This window comes from Pogonomyrmex barbatus, unplaced genomic scaffold (assembly GCF_055798465.1).
Source record: "Pogonomyrmex barbatus isolate J1 unplaced genomic scaffold, ASM5579846v1 scaffold1, whole genome shotgun sequence".
NCBI classification, from domain to species: Eukaryota; Metazoa; Arthropoda; class Insecta; order Hymenoptera; family Formicidae; genus Pogonomyrmex; species Pogonomyrmex barbatus.
This window is the reverse complement of record NW_028297098.1, coordinates 21,827,156-21,849,079: the sequence shown is the minus strand read 5'-3', so window position 1 is coordinate 21,849,079 and position 21,924 is coordinate 21,827,156. Positions and strand designations below refer to the sequence as shown.

General features: G+C 31.3%; 2 protein-coding genes across 11 annotated transcripts in view; one reads left to right on the top strand and one right to left on the bottom strand.

The window, feature by feature from the left end:
• LOC105422867 (uncharacterized) overlaps positions 1 to 21,924 on the bottom strand; it is a 73,485-nt gene that overhangs the window by 37,602 nt on the left and 13,959 nt on the right. The gene's annotated exons all lie outside the window — the stretch shown is intronic.
• The window catches only part of FMRFaR (FMRFamide Receptor), a 47,460-nt gene continuing 26,431 nt past the window's right edge, over positions 896 to 21,924 (top strand). For 9 of the 10 annotated variants that reach the window (XM_089085434.1, XM_089085439.1, XM_089085438.1 and 6 more), the window contains exon 1: positions 896 to 2,998. The gene's annotated coding sequence lies outside the window, so the exon portion shown is untranslated. The remainder of the gene's footprint in view (positions 2,999 to 21,924) is intronic. The other variant, XM_089085444.1, reaches the window with a different exon arrangement.

The following is a 21,924-nucleotide window of genomic DNA, read 5'->3' as shown; positions in this document are numbered from 1 at the left end:
TAATTTTGTTTTACTAAGAAAAGTGTTAGAATAACAATTTAAATTGGTATAATCTAATAACATTTGTTTGTGAGTTAGCACACACCTAACTCTTCTCTCGCTCATTATCTATTCGTTGATTATTATTTTTATAAAAAGAAAGTGTTTCTGAGTATTCTTTGTTATTTTTACCATATTATACTGTTATAATCAAAAGAATGTTGAGTCAGCAATATATTATCTATATTATCTATATTAAGTAAAAGATATTAAGCTTTGTTTATTTATTGCTGTTCTGCTAGCGACAACTTTTATTATAATAGCATAAAATATGTTTGCTTTCATAGCAAGTTAACATGTTTCTATAAACAAATTCATTCAGCAAAATATTTCTACTTTGCTAACAAAATAGATTTTACTGTAACATCAAACAATTGGTTTTTACAGTAAAATTTGTTTACTTTTACTTTAAATATCCAGTAGCAGCAACAATTTTGTTGCGGCCAATAGTGATAGATAAGAATAGATTTGTTGCGATAGATTGTGCGAAATTTCCTCGGCGCGAGAGAGAATATAGCTTCTCAGTTTACGTTCCTCAGGTTTGAATTATAGCGTATCGTCCAACTTCGGAGTTTTCGGGGCCGCGAATGAATGGAACAAATCGGCAAAAGCGGGAACGCACAAACATGAGGGGGAGAAAGAGGGGTGGCACGCATGTGATGGAAAACCGTGGCGAACGGGGGTAACTTTCGAGAGTCAGATCGAAGCCAAATTTTGTGATTTCAAAGAAAATCACAAAATCGAGAGGAGAGAAAGAACAAGGGAGGAGGAGAGAGAGAGAGAGAGAGAGAGGGGGGGGGGAGAGAAGAGGATTGACGATGGGTCGGGAGTGCGCAGGCGGCACTCATTGCCAGGGTCACTCTCGTCGCACTCGCAATCACTCCGCAGCGGCGCGACGCGAAACGACGCGACGCGCCGCGACGCTGCCGATCCTCTTCTGCTGGCTAGACGCACTTCAGTGCGCCGCGAGAGCGCTTCGAATCCGCGTGTTGACTTTACGCTTCCCGCCGAAACGAGCAGGGTGATATTTTACGCACCGCCGATCGTCGATCGCGATAAAAAAAGTTTTAGGATAAAATGCGAGAGCAGCTATCGAAATAAACTTTAAAGGTGGAAAGGAGGTAGAAGGCGTCACGGAGGAACTCCGTATTTAACGAATGACGAAGAATAGTGCGTTGTTGGAATTCTTTATTTTTGGCTGCGAACACTGGTGGTCATCATGCAAATTACCAAGGAATGATCACCGATGAACTTATTGAGCGTGTAATCAATAAATAATGGGCCGGTAGTAAATATTGAATAATGATATATAAAAATAAATTATTATTGAAAAAATTATTATTAAAAAAAAGTTATTAATGTTCAGGAAAGAAGATTGTTAATAAATGATTACCAGTACGATTATTACGATTATTAATAGATGTGTGATTGGGACACAGAAAACGTGTGAAAAAGTAATGTCTATATTTGAGATTGTTAATAGGTTTAATGTGATAACAAACGATGTGGTCAATATTCTCCGGCTAGTTAATTATCAGTGGTCATCAGCAAGATTAACATACCAACACAAGATTAATAGTGGTTCGAGACTGTTAATGATTGGTAACCATACTCGAGCTTACATACGTGCGCTTACGAGATTAGCAGTAAATGAAAATCATATTCAAGCTTATGATACCATTCAATACTCGCTAATAGGATTATTAATAAAATAGATAATATCTAACACTTAACTAGGTGAGAAATAAGTGATATTAATAAAATCTTGAAAATTTTATTAAATTTTATCAAAGACGATTTAAACCTTAATAATATAAACTGTATATAATAATATAAACTAAAATAATAATTATACAATAATTATACAATAATAATTATTAACTTCGTTAATATATGAAGAAAATTGTAGAACGATGAATGAGATCGAGTGTTATCAATCGACACTTGGCAAGCCTACTTGTTCAACAGTGAAGCTATTTTTTTCTTTCTTTCGACGAAGAAACGAGAAATTAATGGACAACAACTACAAAGATACTCCAGGGATCAAAAAATAATCAATCTAAAACTTTTTCGAGAAGAAAATCTGAGCTTTATCTGAGCCGATCAAAGAAGCTTCGCGAGTATAATCCTTCGGGGACAGGCTCTCTTTCTTCCTTTTCAGAAAGATAAAATGACTCATTCACGAAGAAACAAGTGTATTAATAAATGACATAAAACCACTCGAGTCGTACAAAAGATGATCAAGAGCTTTTTCAAGAATTAAAACTAATCTTACTTAAGGCTATTAAAGAATCTTTACACTCGGATTATTAAGACTCTTCCCTTTCTCCTCATTAAGATAGATTACACGACACAACAATAAAGAAACAACTTAATTAAAAAGTTCCCCTCAGGAAATAAGAGACTTGTTAATAAAAAAAAAGGGATACTTCGGAACTTTTATGTGGAATAGAATCGGTTAATTAATTCATCGATTTAATAAAATATAAAAAAATTGTAAAAAAATCTGCTGATTTAATTTAATATACATTCTAAAAATGTGTGACTCACTCAAAACGCGAGGAATAACCGATGAGTGAAATTAAGTGATACAAATTGGTGATTGGCGTGTTTGTGGACAATATCGGAGCGCTAAGGAACCTTCTTCGAGGAAAGTAAAGTGACTCATCGATGAGCAAGGACCAGCTGTATATTCGGGCACGGAATTTTCGAGACATTCCTCCAATTTTCGAGGAAAGTGTATCAGCAGAAGCGAATTCTACTCGCAGTTCTCTCTCTCTCTCTCTCTCTCTCTCACTGTCGACGGACAAAGTTATGATTGAGGTTGACGTTGTGGAAGTGACGCCAAATATATTTGATCATACATGCTTACACGAACAGGCACGCGATTCACAGTGGTGAGAATGCCAGGTGATACAATGATAAAGTGTCGCATGATCGGCGAAGAGACTAACAACAGGTAATTATGCAGGTGATATGAGATCGAGATTTCGCGAGAGATCACGTTTCGCGTTACATTCGTTGCGAACATGACTCGTCTATTAATAATTCTATGAACAAAATTTCACGACAGTCCACGCGAATACAATGGCAATTTTGTCGAACAAATAGCAGATCGTTGACACTGTCAAATTGTCGTGAATTGACATTTTTCAAACGAACGATATTTCAAGGCAAAACTCCGACAAACGCCGACATTTTATTTTCTATCGTATAAAACTCTCATAATTACATCTTTTCTTTCAAACACATACACATACACGTACAGATGTACACACATATATTTTAATTTAAATTAAATCTGCTGGTACAATATATTAATATATCTACTGATTAAAAAGTATATTAAAAATAGATCAAAAGCAATCCATATGCTTATAAAAATTATCATAAAATGAAAAGTCTATGCGTTTGTGATGTAATTATTAATCAATTAAATAGAATTTTTTACTGATTATTAAAGTTTAAATTGTATGTTATGTCATAAATGAATTCAGAAAAGTTTACTGGAAGCAATTTAATCATATGATGTTCTGAAATACCAGTACAAATGCATCATTGCAAAAACGATAGTGTATATGTACGATAATACGTGTGTACAGTAATCGAGAAGTTTATCTTCGAAGCAAAAGTTTTTGAATTGAGTCAGACTTACAGAAAAATAAGAAAAAAAGCATACAAACATCAAACTAAACTCAAAATATAGACATTAAAAATAATTTACAACAAATATCTAACTTTATTTCTTTTATATATATAATTAAACTTGATTTTGCTTGAAAATAAATATGTTTTGACAAAACGAATGAAGTAGTCAATCATATGTGATAATATATATAAAAAATTTTTTAAATATGATCAGAAATTTTTCTTTGAATAGAAACATAATATGCATTGTCGTAAGTTATTTCGTTATTGCGATTAAGTTATTTCCTTAATTGCAAAGTGCATTAGCTCGTTGAGATGGAAAATGGCTTCTCTTATCCGAGAGCTTTACAATACTGTATTATGACTTTTATACAATATGCTTGGCATCACAAATCTAATTGTATATTACATTTTCATATATTTTTGTAATTTATTACATAACTTATGAAAAAAGTATATTTATAGAGAATCAAGATTTAAACAAGCAGCTTATCTATTCGATTCAGATATCGATTTCTTTCACATCATCCTTCTCGACATGTTTGAATAACGAGACTATTAGAGCATCAGTTTAACTCCCGAATTAACCCTTAGAGCGCTTATCAAGTTACCGATCTGAAAAAGTTTTTCTTTATCTATAAGAACTTTTTGGTATGTATTAAAAAAAATGTATCTTTGCGATGGTATATTATATAAAATAATAATATCACGAATAGTTACGAGTAACAAATAATTATAAGTAGCCACCAGAAGCGACTTTATAAAAATTATAAAGCTTCTCGCAAGTAAACATGGAACAAAATTAAATATGGAATAAAATTATATTAAGCTTATTAAAAACCGTTATTAATACTAAAATGTTAAAATGAGTATGATGTCATAAAAAAAAAATTATAATTTTGTTCAAAGAACCATGTTCAAAGAACATATAAATGCAACATTGTGACGTGGTTATCACGATCTCATATTCTATATTCACGTGATACAGCGAAACAAAATATAAAAGCTAAATATAACGAAAATTTTCACAATCGAATAAAATGATATGAATAAAATATAACATTTGCTTTAAATAAATTGTTCCATAAAAATTTGTACGATTGCAAAAAACCTGTAACCTGTAACCTTTGACGAGACTTATTGCGATCTCAAATTGCGCCACGTAATGAAAAGATTCGACCATTCGAGAAATAAACGTCGCGACTGAGACTGAGTTATGAAGCGACGGTAAAACTGGACGGAATAGCATATTACAATAACGATAAAGAGAATTGTGATTTTCATTCATTGGCTTTACAAATTCTGATCGTGTCGTAATAGAGGAATGAAAGATGAGGGAGAGGGAGAGGGAGAGAGGGGGGGAGGGAGAGAGAGAGAGAGAATAATATGAGATAGAGAATTACGTGTGTAACGAAGCATTCGTACGGCAAACGGTACGATCCTGAATTCATGATCAAAGAGGCAGGCTACAGAACGAAATTGTGTGTTCTATCGCAAATGTAAAGTTACCCGATATCACGATTCGAGATAATGTGATTAACTTAAAATATCTAAAATATCTAAAATCTTTCTAAAATATCTTCTTCTATAATACTATTCCGAAATGCTTGATTTCAATTTTAATAAAAATATTGCAGAAATTTAAGTTTGATTAAAAAAGATACTGTTAAAGTGATTTGAAGAAATTGAAGATCTGTGGCCTATTAATAAAAATCGAAGTTATAAAAAATTGCGAATTAAAACTTCTTCTTTCATCAATGTCTAAACGAATCATTGATGTTTACTTAACGAAGCTCTTAATGTTCAACATACATTATTATCTTCTGTTAAAATTAATTAACAATAAGCAAAATATTGTAATATATTTTCCCTATTATTTCTTTATTATTGATTTTTATATTTTTAAGATAAAGGTCTAATCTCTAATCTATTGATACTTTATCAGTATTCTGTTTCAGTGCTTATTAAACTACATTTCATAACTTACGATTCGTTTAAGATGTTTCATGTAGAAAATTTATAAAAAACAAGAATATTGCATTATAATCATGAATAATTGACAGCACAACCGACTTTTAAAGATAGTAATAAAATGAGATCTCTGAGGATTCATAGTTCATAATGTCTGTATGTGCAGGCCCTTTTAGATTATTAATCCTTAGAGAGACTAGTTAGCATATAAATAGCCAGTTGTGCAAATAAGAGCAGAGCATCTATGCAACTAATATTTACGATCGAATCGACTCAGGTGCGTCGGGTCAACTCAAATGCATCGGGACCTTTAATTAATTACCAATAGTTTACGGTTTGATCCTGGCCAGATCAAAATTATAGTTATGATAGATAGATAGTTATAGCTATGATAGCTATGATACGATGATATTCTATAATATCTATAATATTTAATTTTATTAAGGAAAATCTAGTTAGAATTAATCACATGAAATTCTTGTATCATCTAAGTAAATAACGTATAAAATTTAGTTCGAAAAACTTATATTTAAGTAAACAATTATATTATGTTTGAAATTTCTTCCAAATAAATTGAACTCCAGTTTTATTTGAAATTCATTTGAAATTTCAAGGAAAAATTTACGAAGTTTTATATATCGTTTTATATAAGTTGTATATATCGGATAAGTCTAAAAAAATTTAAACGCAATTTTAAAAAATTATTGCATTTCAAGTTCTGTATTATTAAATCTTTTTCTGATTTTAATATCTTTTCTCTTTCATATATTTCTTAATTTTCGTTAAAAATCAACTGGAAACTCACCAAAAGAAATATTTTATGCGAAGATGGATCGTATACATAATCATTTTTGCATATAATTAATTTATAAATACATTATTTATTATATGTATTTATGTAAGAAAAGACATTTTATGTAATTAATTTAATTAACTTTTTGCGAAAGAAGACATTTCAAATAAAATGCGGAAAAAACCTGCCTCATCATGCTAATTCATGTTGTTACTGTTGCTATGATCATTCCGCGCGCATCGTTTCTCTAAAATTTCATTAGCACACTGAACGAAAGCTAGATCCTTTTTAAACTTCGTAATGGCTAATTAAAGAAGACATGATCGTCACGCTTTTGTTAAACTTCTGTAATTGCATCAGCGATGACGAAATAACCGTATGAAATTAGAGCGAACAAGCTTTAATAGATTATCAAATGAAAATTTAACTTTATCGATACAATTTCTGTTTTATGATAGGATTAACGTAATAACGAATATATGTAGTAAATGGCAATGAGAATTCGTCCTTCGCACGAAAATATCTTGACTATTTTATTTCTCTCATTAATTATTATTTTTATCGTAACACGACGGAAAAATAAAATGAAAATTTAATATAAATTATTTTCGAAAGTTCAGAATTAAAATTTTTGATGATTAAATAATGTATTGATTTTTCTTATTGCATTAAATTTTAATCACGTACATTTTTTTCTAAATTGAATTTAAAAAATTAAAAAATTTGTCTAAACGAGAATTTCTAGAGAACATCTGTCACTTAATTATTAATATAAAATCCACATAAAATAATATAAAATTTTTATCTTTTTATTGTAATAATATTTAAATTTATCTTTTAATGTAATAAAATTTAACGAGATTTAACGTTCATGTAAATACCCGCAATAAAAAAATAACGTCTTTCATATTCTTAAGAACAAAATCAAATTGATGATGCGGCGATCGAGTCAATTATTACGATTGAATGGTCGCGAATCAATTTTTGGCCGATCTGATCCGGAAAATTGACACGAAGGCTGTAATGCCATCGTCGATCCGCTGAAGTAATTCAATTACGTTTTTTTTTAAGGGAAGTTTTTAGTTTCCATTTTGTTCGCAATTCACAAAATTTGTTCCGCAAGATTCACAAAATTATTTTTGATGATATTCTTCTTCTTGAGACCCAATCAAAGCGGATGAATAAAAAATATTGTATGATCACTATATAATATAAATTAATTCATAAGTGTCAAAGCACCGTCATTGCACCCTCATCCCAACCGCCGCCATTATACACTAGCCATTGCATCCCCATCGTACTGTTCTATTGTTCTGAAACACTCACTCACGCTGACGCGTCGATCGGAAAAGCGCAGCTAATTACGATCGTAAGCTAATTAGCATTACAATTACGGTGCTTCCGACATGTTTTGGACGAACGAGAAACACGAGGCATAACGATCGCCCGCTATTTCGCATATGCAGAAAAACATAACTGATAGAAACTAACGACCTGTATTTTTTGATATCCGTTAAGCCTGTATTAAAGCTACAAATTTGATTGTTAATTCGAACTAACGTATAACTTTAATTTTAGTTGTTTTTGTCCTGATTCTTTTGTTCAGCTTTGATCTTCAGTTTGCAATTCTGCAATCTCCAACTCGTAATCTGACATATGTAGGTTCTACGCGCACGATGCAATCGTGAAACTAGCGCTAGATTATACGTGATTTGTGCTATTTATATTCGAAATTTGTAGCTTACTTCGCGCGAGATTTATGAATAATACAAATGTTCAGAATTGCTATTCATATATAATAATTAAATATACATTTATATAATAATCACATTTCTTACTTTTTTTTAATTCTAGCACCATGTAAACTGTATAATTATTTTTTTTATATTCCTTAAATCGATATTTCTACTGTGTGTGTAATCATTATTCTTAGAGAGACAATACTACAATATTCAACTAAAATATTTAAAGTATTCCATTAAACAGAAGCAACGTGCAATTCATTAATTGAAAAATTCCAAAATTCTTTCGTAAACCAGAGAACTTCAATAATTCATTTTTTTTTTTTTTTTTTGACAAAAAATCATGAATCGCGCGTGGTTTGGCTGTAGCTTAACGAGTGAGCGACGCGAGATGCGACATCGATGATAGCTTCGCGCTTCGATGGGAAATACTCCGCACAAAAAACTCGCGTCACGCGCTGTTAATTCACGCCATGAAACGACAACCGAGTTACGCCACGATTCGAAATCGAGAGATCGATCGTTCTCGCGCGTGTCCGTGATCGATTCAAAAATCCACCTCACGCATGACCGTCGCTCGATCCTACTCGGGAGATCCCGTATACACACCTACACGACACTTACACGCGAGATTCGCCGATAATCGCGGAAAAACATCGCACGAACCGACAATACTTACGTATTGTCTATGTATAACACATCCCACGTCTATCACGAACGGGAGGCAGACGCCGCCGCCGGGACTTACAACGCCGCGAGTCAAAACAAGGAACGAACATGCACGCGAGTAGTAGATCCGTAAATAAATCCACCCGCGCGATGGAAACCCGGAAGACCTCGGCTTGTTTACTTGATAATAATTTAATCTCCAGTTCCGTTTTCGACCCGATAATCCCGGATGAGGATCCAGCGACTCTCATCGCGAGATGCGCTTTCGTGAGATCCGCTTCGCGCGGTGAAACGAAGTGGATCTTCTCCTTCGGCTCTATTTCATATGTCGATCGAAAATCCTTGGCGCGTTTCTTGCGCGTCCTCCGCATTTCTTTCCCCGTCGAAGTGCGAGTTTCAGACGTGAGAAAGCGCCGAGAGTGCTGAGCCGAGCCGTTCGTTCTCACTGATCATTGATCAGCTCGCGTAAATCGTGGCTTTTTTCAAACGGCGCTTTTTTCTCACGATCAAAACTCACGGTTTCTCGCGGGTGATGAATGAGAGTGAAACGAACAATGGTGCCGGAATGCGTGGCGTCAGGAAGGAGCAATGGAGCAAAACTGGCGGCGCATCGGTGCGATGAGTAAATTCAGTCGCCGCCATTTACCGCGGGTAACACAGCAATCTACGCGTCCTAATTGTCCATTTATTTAACTAAGTATTTACTTTGTTCGCGATAATGTGAAGGTATTGTCGCGTTAAAATAAATTGTTCATTGGTGCGCGCGGTGCTCTGGCGCGAATAATTTCGTTTGTTCATCCTGTTCATACTGTGCTGTTTTTATTTCCCTTCACGAGCAGTTAAGCGCTCAAATAATGAAAAGTTGTGATGTTTCAAAACATAAAAAAGTAATTTATTGCGAGCATTAGATATGTGAGAATACACACACACACACACACACACACACACACACACACACACACACACACACACACACCACACATGTAATGTTACTTAATGATACAAAATTTATTTAACCGTTTTCTTGTAATTTACGTAAATTATGTGCATTTTAAAATCGTAAAATCTAAATTTAAGATAAAAATCACTCTCTAGTTTCAATTTGATTTACGTTACCACGTTACGATTTAATACACAAATATTAAATAAAATATGTTTATAATATAAAATAAAATTGACTTAACAAACTGTTAGTTCATAATGTAACTTACAAAAATTTTGTACGTTTTAAATGGTAAAATGCGCAAGTCCAAAAAAGAAGGAATCACTTTTTAATCTCAATCTGATTTGCGTTAGAATTTTGTAGATAAATTTCAAAACGCAATAAATCTACTTTTGACGTGCGGTTTTAAAAATAAAACGCGCGGCACGCGTTGTGCTATTTTTTCAGCCCGCAGATACATGAGGCGATGCGTTTTATGAGTAACGAATCGATCTCTCGATAGATATCGTTTTTGCGATCATCTCCCGGAGCAGCATCCATGATTATAAATCCCACCTGTTATAGGGCACAAGGGAGACTCTTTTTTCCTTCCTTTCCTTTCTCTTTCTCTCTCTCTCTCTCTCTCTCTCTCTCTCTCTCTCTCTCTCTCTCTCTCACATGACTGAAAACCACTTTGATCCGTTCTTTACAATATCTCAAAGTCGAAGGGGAGATATAAACTAGAGCAAACCTCTTATCCAACTTCTGCGTTCGACAACCATCCGCGAGAACACTGGAAAGATTGTTGAACTACACAAAAGATTGTTAGTCGCGAGCTTTTTTGAGGAACTTGAGTCCTTCTCGCTCGAAATCATCGCTGACAATCTGACCTTTATCTCAATTCCAAAACGTACGATCGTTATAATGAAGAACAGTCAGTTTTATGACAAACACACGCTGAATATTATACCCAGTAGCTGAAGAGCTATTTAATAATCGTAAAATTTAACGGTGCATATAAATTTTTTTAAGATCCTATATAAAACAGAATTTACATAAAAGGTCAGAATTAATTTATAATTAATTTGAAAAATTGGCCTTCTCTTTTTCCAATATTAAAATATTAAAATATGTTTTCTAAAGTTTTACTAGAATGTTGCAGCTGACGAAAAGTATTTTACAGAAGCAATAAACCAATCATTCTCATAATAGAAGTCTGTTTCACGAACAATTTGACTATTTCATCAGACTTTGGGTGATAAAGACGATAATGTTCTCCTTGGCGTGGATGAGAATTGCTCTCCAAGTGTTGTTCAATTGAGAAAACTTTCGATTGCACTATTCACCCGTTTTCGAGGAGCTTTCACCGCAATCGCACTCAAGTTATTCATTGCGCGTTTAGGTAATTTGGCCAAATTGCTCGGTGAATATCTTCAAACGTACGTTCCAAATAGTCAGAAGGAACACATCCTTGCAAGTTTAAAACGGCAATTTACTATTAACAAATTATAGCGTTTGTATATAAAATATATTTCAACTTTACAAATTATAATCAGTTTAATTAAATATAAGGCGAAAATGAAGAAATAAAATTAGCAAAATTGCAATTTCGTAAAAATGTTGATTCAATATGAATAAAAATTACAAAAAAAATGTTGAAGTATTTTATAAAGAGAATATTAATAAACTTAATTAATAATAAAAGAGAACAAAATAACAATCTTGATAAAAGTTTAAATAATTAAATTAAATAAATTTTAATTAATGTAGATTCTAAGAAATTTTATTTTTGCGATTTGAATTGATTTTCTCAAATAAACTAACATTAAATACTTTATTTATATTTTGTCTTATTATCATAATTTAAAAGTCAATTAAAGAGTTATTTAAATATTGCAAAGATTCGAAAAATATAGTTTTTTAACTATAATTATGTATTATCTCGAATATTTTAGGACCTATTAAAAAAAATTACCGCAAAACACTCAGAATTTTTACAGTAATTTATAGTCTATAATTCTTTGCTATTCGAATTTATCTGTATGCAAATTACTACAATAATTTGAAATTATTTTTGAAATAATGAAAATGGGATTTTCAATTTGTGCTTTTTCTCAAAAATATTTCAACTTTTAACAAAGATAACAAATTAAATTACAGTTTTAAAGATGGCATAAGGCAATTTATTTATTCAAATGGAATTGATTTATAGAGAAAACGAGCGGATAAACATTGCGCAATATCCTAGTTGATACCAATAATTTCTCGTGCATATTATATTTATTTGTACACATATACATCTGATATGTGCATTTCTGCAACGAAATAATTAAATTCTATCGCAATCGTACATACATCTTGATAGCGTTAATAAAATTTTCGTGTTGCCACTCCTAACGTCATCCGACAATGAGTCTGATAACTTTATCCATAATAAATAACGTGGAAGGTAATTATTACGATTATATTATTTACAATTGAAAGGATCGATAGGAGAACAAACGTGGTTTTATCTTTTATCACCATTTTACACTTCGCTGACAGCGCAATTAATGATTCCGTCAGATGCTTTTAGATGCGTCATTGTTAATTTTATCGCTAATTGATATTATATTCAAATATTCAACTACGTTTGATTACAGTATTTTATTATTAATAAAATCCGTCGCTAAAATCGAATGCAAAAAATATGTCAAATGAATAATTATTTAAAGGAAAAGTAAATGAATTCTTGATTTACAAAATTAAAATTCTTGCAAACGTCATAGAACATAATATTATGTTTGCGATCGTGAGAAAGATCATCGTCATTTAAATAACCATTAATAAAATGAACATTGTTTCACTAATAACTGTATTCTATACTTTAGTGGCTCTCTTTCGCCTCTTTATTGAGATTTATTGAAGAAGAGCTCAATCTTGTGACATCTTTTCTAATATGTTCGTCGGTCGAAGTAAGCAATTGTGTATGCGGCATTCCATAACGCAATCTCCGTGATGTTATTTCTGGGATTTGCGCCGATAACCAATACGATTATGTCACGTATCCAACAAGATATTCATTCTCTCGGCAATTAATAAAGTTGATCGAATCAGAATTAATTGTGCACTCTTGATTCTGTCAATCATGTAACGCGAAATCTGATATGTATATGGTAATTGTGTTGAGCTAATAAGCACGTTGGTTCTAATAGTTTACACCGACAGGATTGACATTTTTGAAAGTAACGAGATGTTACACAGATATTCATGAACAAATACGTAAACACACATATACGAATAACAATGCATTGTTGCAAAATGCATATCATTTCATAGCTCGATTATCTTTGAACATTCACTTATATTTCAAAATATAAAGTATATAATATTAAAGAAATAACAATGTCGAATAAGATATCTCCTTTTGACATATTTCATAAAATTGTAAGGTAAACAATTTTGGCAGAGTAGACGTGAAACTCTAAATGAGCAATAAAATGTTATTATTCTTTATTTAATTACGAAACTTTATTTTAACTACTTTAATTTTACTTTTTGTGATTGAATCTAAAACACGTTAAATTTGGTTTCTGTTTAAGAATCGATATTTGCAACTGATATACATCGAAACCAAATAATTTAACTAACAGAGATATTTACTTTAAAGAACATATTTCATAAAGCAATCGCGATTGCTTCCCGGAGTTATTTGAGAAGCTAACGTATATTATATGCACACATATTTCTATAAATCATGTGTGTATCGATTTTCGTTATTCATGTAGTTCCTTTGACTTACGATTGGCGATAAAATATATGCTTTTGCCAGGGGCGATGATAATTACAATGAAATAGCGCCGACGAAGCGCCGCAGCGTGTAGTATCTGCGTACGTTAATGTAAACGTATTGTAATACGCGTTACTAAATCCGGATTATCTCGATCGCCCAGTACACGGAATAACCAACATAATGCACAAACTCGTATTGGATATCGCAAGATCGTGCGAGCATACATGTCAATAAAGGAAGCATCTCGCGAAATAGGATAATCCCGCTGCAACGACTCTATTAAAAATTAACGTGTTAGGTTATTTCACGGTTATACTCATAGAAAGAGCCTCTCAGAAATGAATTTTGCAGAAACCCTCTCGTGCAAATATGCAGATATTAAAGCAAATTCCTGCGAAAAAATTCTGCAAAACTTCTGCATAGTTGAATTTTCTTCAAATTCGCTTTGTTACGCATCGTACGAACAACGAGAAACAATCCTGATACTTAATTTCTCTTTTTAACTACTGCGCTTGTTGCTTACGCTACACAATCTATCGTATCGCATTTCATTTACTAAAAAACAAAAAGACAAAAGAAGCATTCTCATACTAATAAAATTTACAAATATACATATACGCTGTGAATAGTGCGGAACGAATATTTTCCGTTTATTACAATGCTTGGATTTTATCAAAGAATATTTCATAGAATAATTAATTCATATAGGAATATCAAATACTCGTATGAAATTTTTATAGACGTACGAAATATTTGTTTTTTCCTTTTTAATCGTTTTCCGATCGTGTGACATTTCTATTGTGTGACGATTTCTAAATAACATTTGATATGTTATTTATAAACATTTCAGGTACGACGTACTTAAAATACATGTGAAATTTATAACTACAAAATATGGAAAAATTTATATTTTTCTTTTTTTTTATATTATTTTTATAGATTATGTGTGATCATGTATTATGCTTTTGCATTTTTCATCGTTTTTACGTCAATTTTACGTTCTTCGTCTACATCTAATTTGAAAGAAAGCGCATAAATGCTTATATCAAACCTTTTAGTTTGTTCATTAATCACAGCGATATTGTTTCCCATTTCCGACCTCCTAAACATTGCTAATCACAATAGATCTCAATTGTTTTTTTCCTACGAACTACGTATTGCGAAAATACGCTATCAGCTAAATGACTGTAGTACAAAAAGGGATACTGATAGAGCACGAAAATGAATCTGTCTGAGCTGTATACGAAATAGCTTATCCCAAAAACAGGGAATGTTGTTTCGTCTGCAATCCGCTTTGCCATTTACGACAACAGCTTTTTTAAGAGATTTATGACATGTATACAGGATATCTCAAAATATATATATTTCTTCCACTTTGAAAATTTTTGTATATATAATTATTGTGTCAAAATTCTCTTAGATAAATTTATAAAATCTATTTTATCCAAACTAAAATCTTATAAATTTATAAGATTCCATTTTATGTAAACTGCATACAAAAAGTATGTTAAATTTGTAAAAAAATTTGTAAAAAAATGCTAGATATGCAAAATATCATGTCACATTCTCATGGATCAATTTCATGGTTATCACGTATATACGCAAATCAGAAGAAAGCTTTTTCATAGCTTGCGAGGTCGCGCACGCGCACGCGCGCATCGAGCTTTTCTGCTCTACTATTCATAATGATATACGATTTAAAAAATTATCGCTCCGCAGAAAAATCCGCGCAAAAGAAAGTGACAAAAATGGTTCCCGCATAAAAAAAAAAAAAAAATACGAATGAAAGATACATTACCGACATTGACAAATAATTTCCGTCAAACTTTTGAATTTATGTGGGAAGAATATGCATGCGCGAATTTACGGTTATGGCGGATACGGCGATTTAAATGTGAAGCGAAAAATACTGTCCAATCTTGTATTTTTTATACAGAGCTTCTGGCGATCGATTCTTAGTTTTTTTCGTCCATTTGTAGGGTCTATTGAGCACATCCGTTTTTCCATTTTCAGAAAAGCGACGGCAGATAAAAAGGTATCAGGTACCAACAGGGATGTATGAATTTAGAGTTACGGTATCTATATATACATGTTCAATAACTGATGCATTGTTATCTAGTAGTGGATTTTTCCATAAAAATCCGCAGCCTCGAGTTAATATAAAATTATGCTTTATTTGAAATTTCGCTTTTTCCTCAATTAAAGGCATTTAAAATATCAAAAATACAAGACAAATAAATATAATTTATTTAAAAATATATTTATCGATATTTATACTCAAAGTCTTAAATATTCATGTAAAGTGTCCTTTAAACATTCATGTTAGAAATAAGAAGGGCGGAAAGATAACTGCCGTTAGGGTTATACTACGGTGAAATTTGAAATGATGGGAGTTGAGATTATCGAAAGAAAATGCAAATGAACACTACTTACATAATTTAATGCGCGTACGATGAATATGGGAAAAGTGTATGGGAAATTCTTCCTGATAAATTTTCCAGTGATAGGAGGAATGAGAAAAAAGCATGCTTTTTTTTAAAGTTTGTTTAGCAATTTCATTCTTCATTACGCTTAGGATTTAGAATGACATCTATCTTGAATTATAACTACTTTCATAAAACTTGTTGAAAAATGTTTATATAAATAATTAGTTTAGGCATTGATTTTTTTTCTTAGATTGTCATTTCTTAACATCCTTGCATAACTTTATTTTTCTTTATGTCTTCTTGAAACTTTAGAATTCATTTTTGTACTTAAAATATATGTTATATTGATGAAATAAATTAATAATATTTTCGACGAGTCCAAGAATTGACCAGAAACTTGAAATTTAATGCAATTTGAAATGCAAAATGATTGCTTATACTAGAAATTGAACATCTTCAATAAAAATACAATTCGCTTCACTATTTTTTTGTAAAATGTTTCTTTTCATCAATATTTTTCGGAAAATCCAACAAAAGTACATTTGTCGAGACAATACGCAACACTAAAATAAATATAGTTTGACACACAGTTTGATTACATTTGTTTTGCGTGAAAAAGTCACTCTATTATTTTCTACTTCCTTCATAAAATTTATTTTTAATATAATTCTTTTTAACTTATCGATGTGTGTGCGCGTGTATGTGTGTGTGTGTGTGTATATATATATATATATATATATATATATATATAATCATTCTATTGATTTATTTTAAATTGTTTCTAAAAATATATTCTATTCTCTCGCTAAATATTGAAATAATTTTTGCGAGCACGCATGAACATTCGGAAATCGCGCAAAAATTTCGCGCTTTGTTATTTCGTACGATTCATAATTCGAGGCGGACGCAGCGATTCGCTGGAAAAATCATTGTGCGTCAGAGACGCTACTAAAAATAGTGCAAACGCATTTTCCACCCACATATCTCCTGGTGAACTTTTACGGCGGAAGAAATGGCTGTTCCGTAAGGGAAAATGGGGTGCAATCAGACATCTTATCATTTATATGACGAGAACAGTTTCACACACTATTATTTCGAAAGTGGTACTTAAGGATTATCTTTCGAATATGAAAACGCTTTCAGTTATAAAATAAAAATGTAGATAAAACGATAATTATGACAGAAAGCATAATATATTTCTAGTAAAGTCTCGCACAATGACAGATAAAATCCAACCTGAAACCGGATTATTCCGTTTCTTGACAACGTCTCCGCAAAAGAATCTTTCTGTAAAAAGAGTTAATCTCTAAATGCATTGTTTTTATCTTGGAAATGAGATAGATGTGGAATTTTGTAACCAGAGCTACCTCAGATTATATCTTGCTTTTTCCACGAGAAAATAAACTTCCGGAAAGACAAATGAGTCTCACATGCGCGATTTTGGACAAAGAAATGAATTGTAGTTCCCAGGTGGCTAGATGCAAACGAAACGAACGGAAAAGTCACCGTCAACAGGAATGCTCAGGAGTGAGGAATGTGCAATTTAGTTTTGTTATACGTTTAATAGTGACATTTGTGTCATTCAAATCTTTATCATTTTTTATCGAGATGATGATAAATTACTGAAATCAATATCACGCTATATTAACAAATTGTATAATTATATGTACAATCGTTTAATAATTTTAATTAACATAATTAATAATTGTAATTAATATAATTGTTTAATTGTACAATTATATATCTTATTATATAAGTTTGTAAAACTATTTATTATGTAAGAGTTTGATTTATATTTAAATTATATATTTTAAATGAGTACCTCTATGAGCACTATGAGTACTTCTAAATAAGGTAATAACATCATGATTTGATTTAAGATTCAACATAAGATTACATATTGCGACTTATGGATTATGTTTAAATGAATAATGTAAATCTTCAGTTAAATGAGGAAAATTTCAATGAAGCAGCTGTACTAATTAGATTACCTCAGATAAATCGGATTACTGAATCAAGTTCGCGTTATTAAATCGGAGTTATTGCACTTTCTGGTCAGTTTACGGTTTACGCACGAGCTAACGTTATATACGGTTTATAGATTCTCGCTTATATCAACAAGTAGCACTGAGATCCTAATTTTGATTTACAAGAGCTGTGCGAGAAATGCGAAAAATCAATGAAATGCGATGAAATTTCAAGGAAATTTCTGGTATTGATAATACATAAAAAATATTATATTTAAATCAAAAGAAAAAATAATTACAAAAAATTATAAAGAACAAAACAATAACATAAAATGTAAAAAATAATACAAAAAAAATAATAAAAAATAAATATAAAGGAAATAGCAGTTGCGTTTATAAATTACGATAAAAGTATTATAAGCTTTGTTAAACAGCTTTTTTTAGAGAAATACAGGTATATAGATTTACATATTTTAAATTCTTAATTAGTAAATTTCGATAAAAATGATTTTATTAAAATTGGTATAACTTTATAAACTTTATAAACTCTATAAAGATAACTTGATATAATGCGTAATAAATGACGTTAATATATAACCATTACTTTGATAAAACAAAAAATCATTACAATCTTTTAAATCATTACAATGACACGCTTCAGATGTTTTAATTCAAACTACTTTTTCATTTTCAGATACGGAAAATTGTGCTTCTTTAAATATGCTTAAGTAGAATTAAATGGAAGATTAAGGCGGTTTAAAAAACCGTCGCGCAAATATCTTGCGGAAAATCGGTGATTTAACTGGAAGGATTCTTTAGAAGATTATTTAGTCGCCTTCAAGTTAATAGAAGATAAAAAAGCTAATCCTTTCATTTATAATTTAAAACTTAAATTTAATCAAGTTTAGAAGATAAAGACGTTGAAGACAAAAAAACAATGTTAAGATTAAAGTATGAAAATTGTCTTCAATATGATAAAAAGAATATAATCCAATATTATAAATTTTGACACTCTTGAATATTTACCAACTTTAGTCTGGAAAAAGTAATTTTTGAATATATCATGAGAGATGTAACATAGAGGGAATAACGTAAATTTAGATTATAAAGAAAACTCTCGTTTTACGAAAACGCAACTTGAAAGAAACATCGTGTTTTTTATAGCGCTTAAAATTTTCTCAGTTGTAAACATGCATCGTTAAACTGTAACAAAAAATCTTTCTCGATACACGCATCGGTACATAATGATGTACAACGAAAGAATCATTTTCCTTCTTTTAATATCAATGCACCGGAAAAAAAAATTATGCAAGAATTATTCCAGAAATTTGAACAACGAACATTTCTTTTTAACATTTTATTTAAATCACATAGAATATAGAGAAAGTTCAAAAAAACAACTTATCGGAAATGACAATTAAAATCAAAGTTTAATAATGAGAAACTACATGCCATTATATATTTATTACTACATGCAATATAAAATAGTTTTTAAAATAATTTTGCATAAAACAAAAAAATATACCACTGTTCCTTTCAGAATACAATAATTTTAATTCATGTTAATACATTGAATGAAATATTTTATAGTTTTAAGTCTTTCTTTGCATAAAATTCTGAAAGAACCGTAAACAAATATTTATATACAAAGTATTGCGTGTATATTAAACAATTTAATTACAATAGACGCCTAGAAAAAGTTAGGAAAAAAATTATTGTGTTAATTATTACGCAGATCTCGTCTATTCTAAAATGTTGCAGTGGCTTTCTCAAAGTTACTACTGAATAAAAAGGGCCGAAGTAATCGCGTAATTTCGAATCGAGAATATCAGCATTCCATCGGATTTATGCAAAGTCCTGATTGCAGAGTGAACTGCCGTGGTCGGTGCTCGTAAATCTCGAGGTGAATGTGTTACCGTTGTAAACCAGGCCGCACTTGTATACTATGTATTGTATACTACTTGTATACTTTGTATACTATCTCGCACCTATACAACATGACCGGCACTCCTTCAGTCATACCCTATGAATGGCTCTCGCGATGTTAACGATTTGATCCCCTCGTATGTGGTACCGAAGCGTGGTTTACGCCGCGGTTTCTCGTAACCATCCCGTCAAAAGCTTCACTTGTAATCTACTCTCGCAATATTCTAACGAGATAGGGATCGAATGCTATTCTGTGTGATCGAAGAGACCCTTGCTCTCTTGATGGTACTGCTACTTTTCAGATTTGGCTTTTCCAATCTTGTCAGTTGCACATCAAAATCGCAAAAATAGATGAATCATATATATATATATATATATTTTTGTATTATATTTATTAGAAACTGACATATATATATATATATATATATATATATATATATATATTGATTAAAAATGCAAGTTTGATCTAATTATGATTCTATTTTTATTCACAGACACATATTATATTCGGAATTTATTAATATAAATGATGTTTTTTGCCATAAAAGCTAAGAGACAATGATGAATGGAAAATGCTAATGTAATTATGGTGCGTAACAACATTTTTATGCTTCATTACCAAATAAATATAATATAATGCGAGATAATTTCCAGCAAGGCGCGTTTGTTCCTTCTCATAGCTTGTGTCTTTTATTGTTCTTATCGCAAAGCATAAAATGGTACTTTACGTATAGAAGTCTGACGCGCAACATTTACCTATTACAGTCGGCAGAGATAAGTAGAACGATATCTTCTGTTGATTAAATGAAGCCCCCTCGACACACAATAGTTGAGGAACGCTGATAAAATGTGCTTTCTTGCTTGATTAAACGTTGAAATAGCGATGCTGCCATCCGAAAATACAATGTGTACTCGCGTCTCGCCGCGTAAATTATTCATTGTCGCATCAGAGAAAATTACGGCCGTTAATCTGACCGTTTTCAGTACTTTTACGGCATTATTGTACCGCAGAAATTTAGACATAATAATAATTTAGAGAGAAGGGAATGATTTCTACCTTCAAAGACCAATAAAAACTAATGAAAACATACGCATGATCAAACACAATGAACATATTTATCAACTCGCTGCAAAATAATTGTTTTAAAACGTCTTAGAAGTTTTTTTATTCTTTCTCTTTTATTCTTTCTCTTAATAATATAAAAATTACACGATAATTAAGGAACGCTAATAAAATGAGCCTTTGTGCGCTATTGTGGATTTTAAGTAGTTAGACTTGTGAAAAAAAATTTTTCCAAACATCCTCTCTTAATACAACAACCACTTAAATGGCAATTGAAAATAATATTTCTTAAGCAATAATATAATAATGTTAATAACGCGTTGGTTAAATAATTGTTGGTAAAATTAATTTTTTTTTTAAACAATGTTATTCCGACTAAAACAGTTTATATAAATGTAACAAATTTCTATTAATATTTATATATTAATATAAAATGGTTTTATTAAAATAATGATGGTATGAAAAAATATGAAAAGATATAAAAAATATAGAAGAATTAAGCAGATTTTGTGAATGCGAGATTGCTGTTTTTCCCTGCGCGTTTTCATTTTTGTTTAATCCGACTCGCTTTACGTCGTATAAAACGCAGGAGATACAGAAATATTATCTACTATCGTAATTCGCGCATTTCTTTCGACGGAGATTTTCCTCGCCTCTACGGCAATGCAGATGGATTATCATTGTATAACGCTACGACTTTTCAAATGCGAATTCTACATTGTGAGTGCTCATCATCCGGAAAATGTGGTCATCAAATACAGACGCAGGAGCAATCCTTCGCAGTGGATTCCATTCCTATGTTAGATGAGACTATAAATATGAGAGTAGAAAGATTATAAGATTATAAGTAGATAACAGAGGATCATCTCTTTTAGTTGTTTCGAATAAGCTGTACTTATTAGCTTCACTGTAACAAATTTGAGAATTAATAAAAAAAAAAAATAGTTGAGAAATGAAGAAACTTTCATTTTGTTTGGATTAAAATT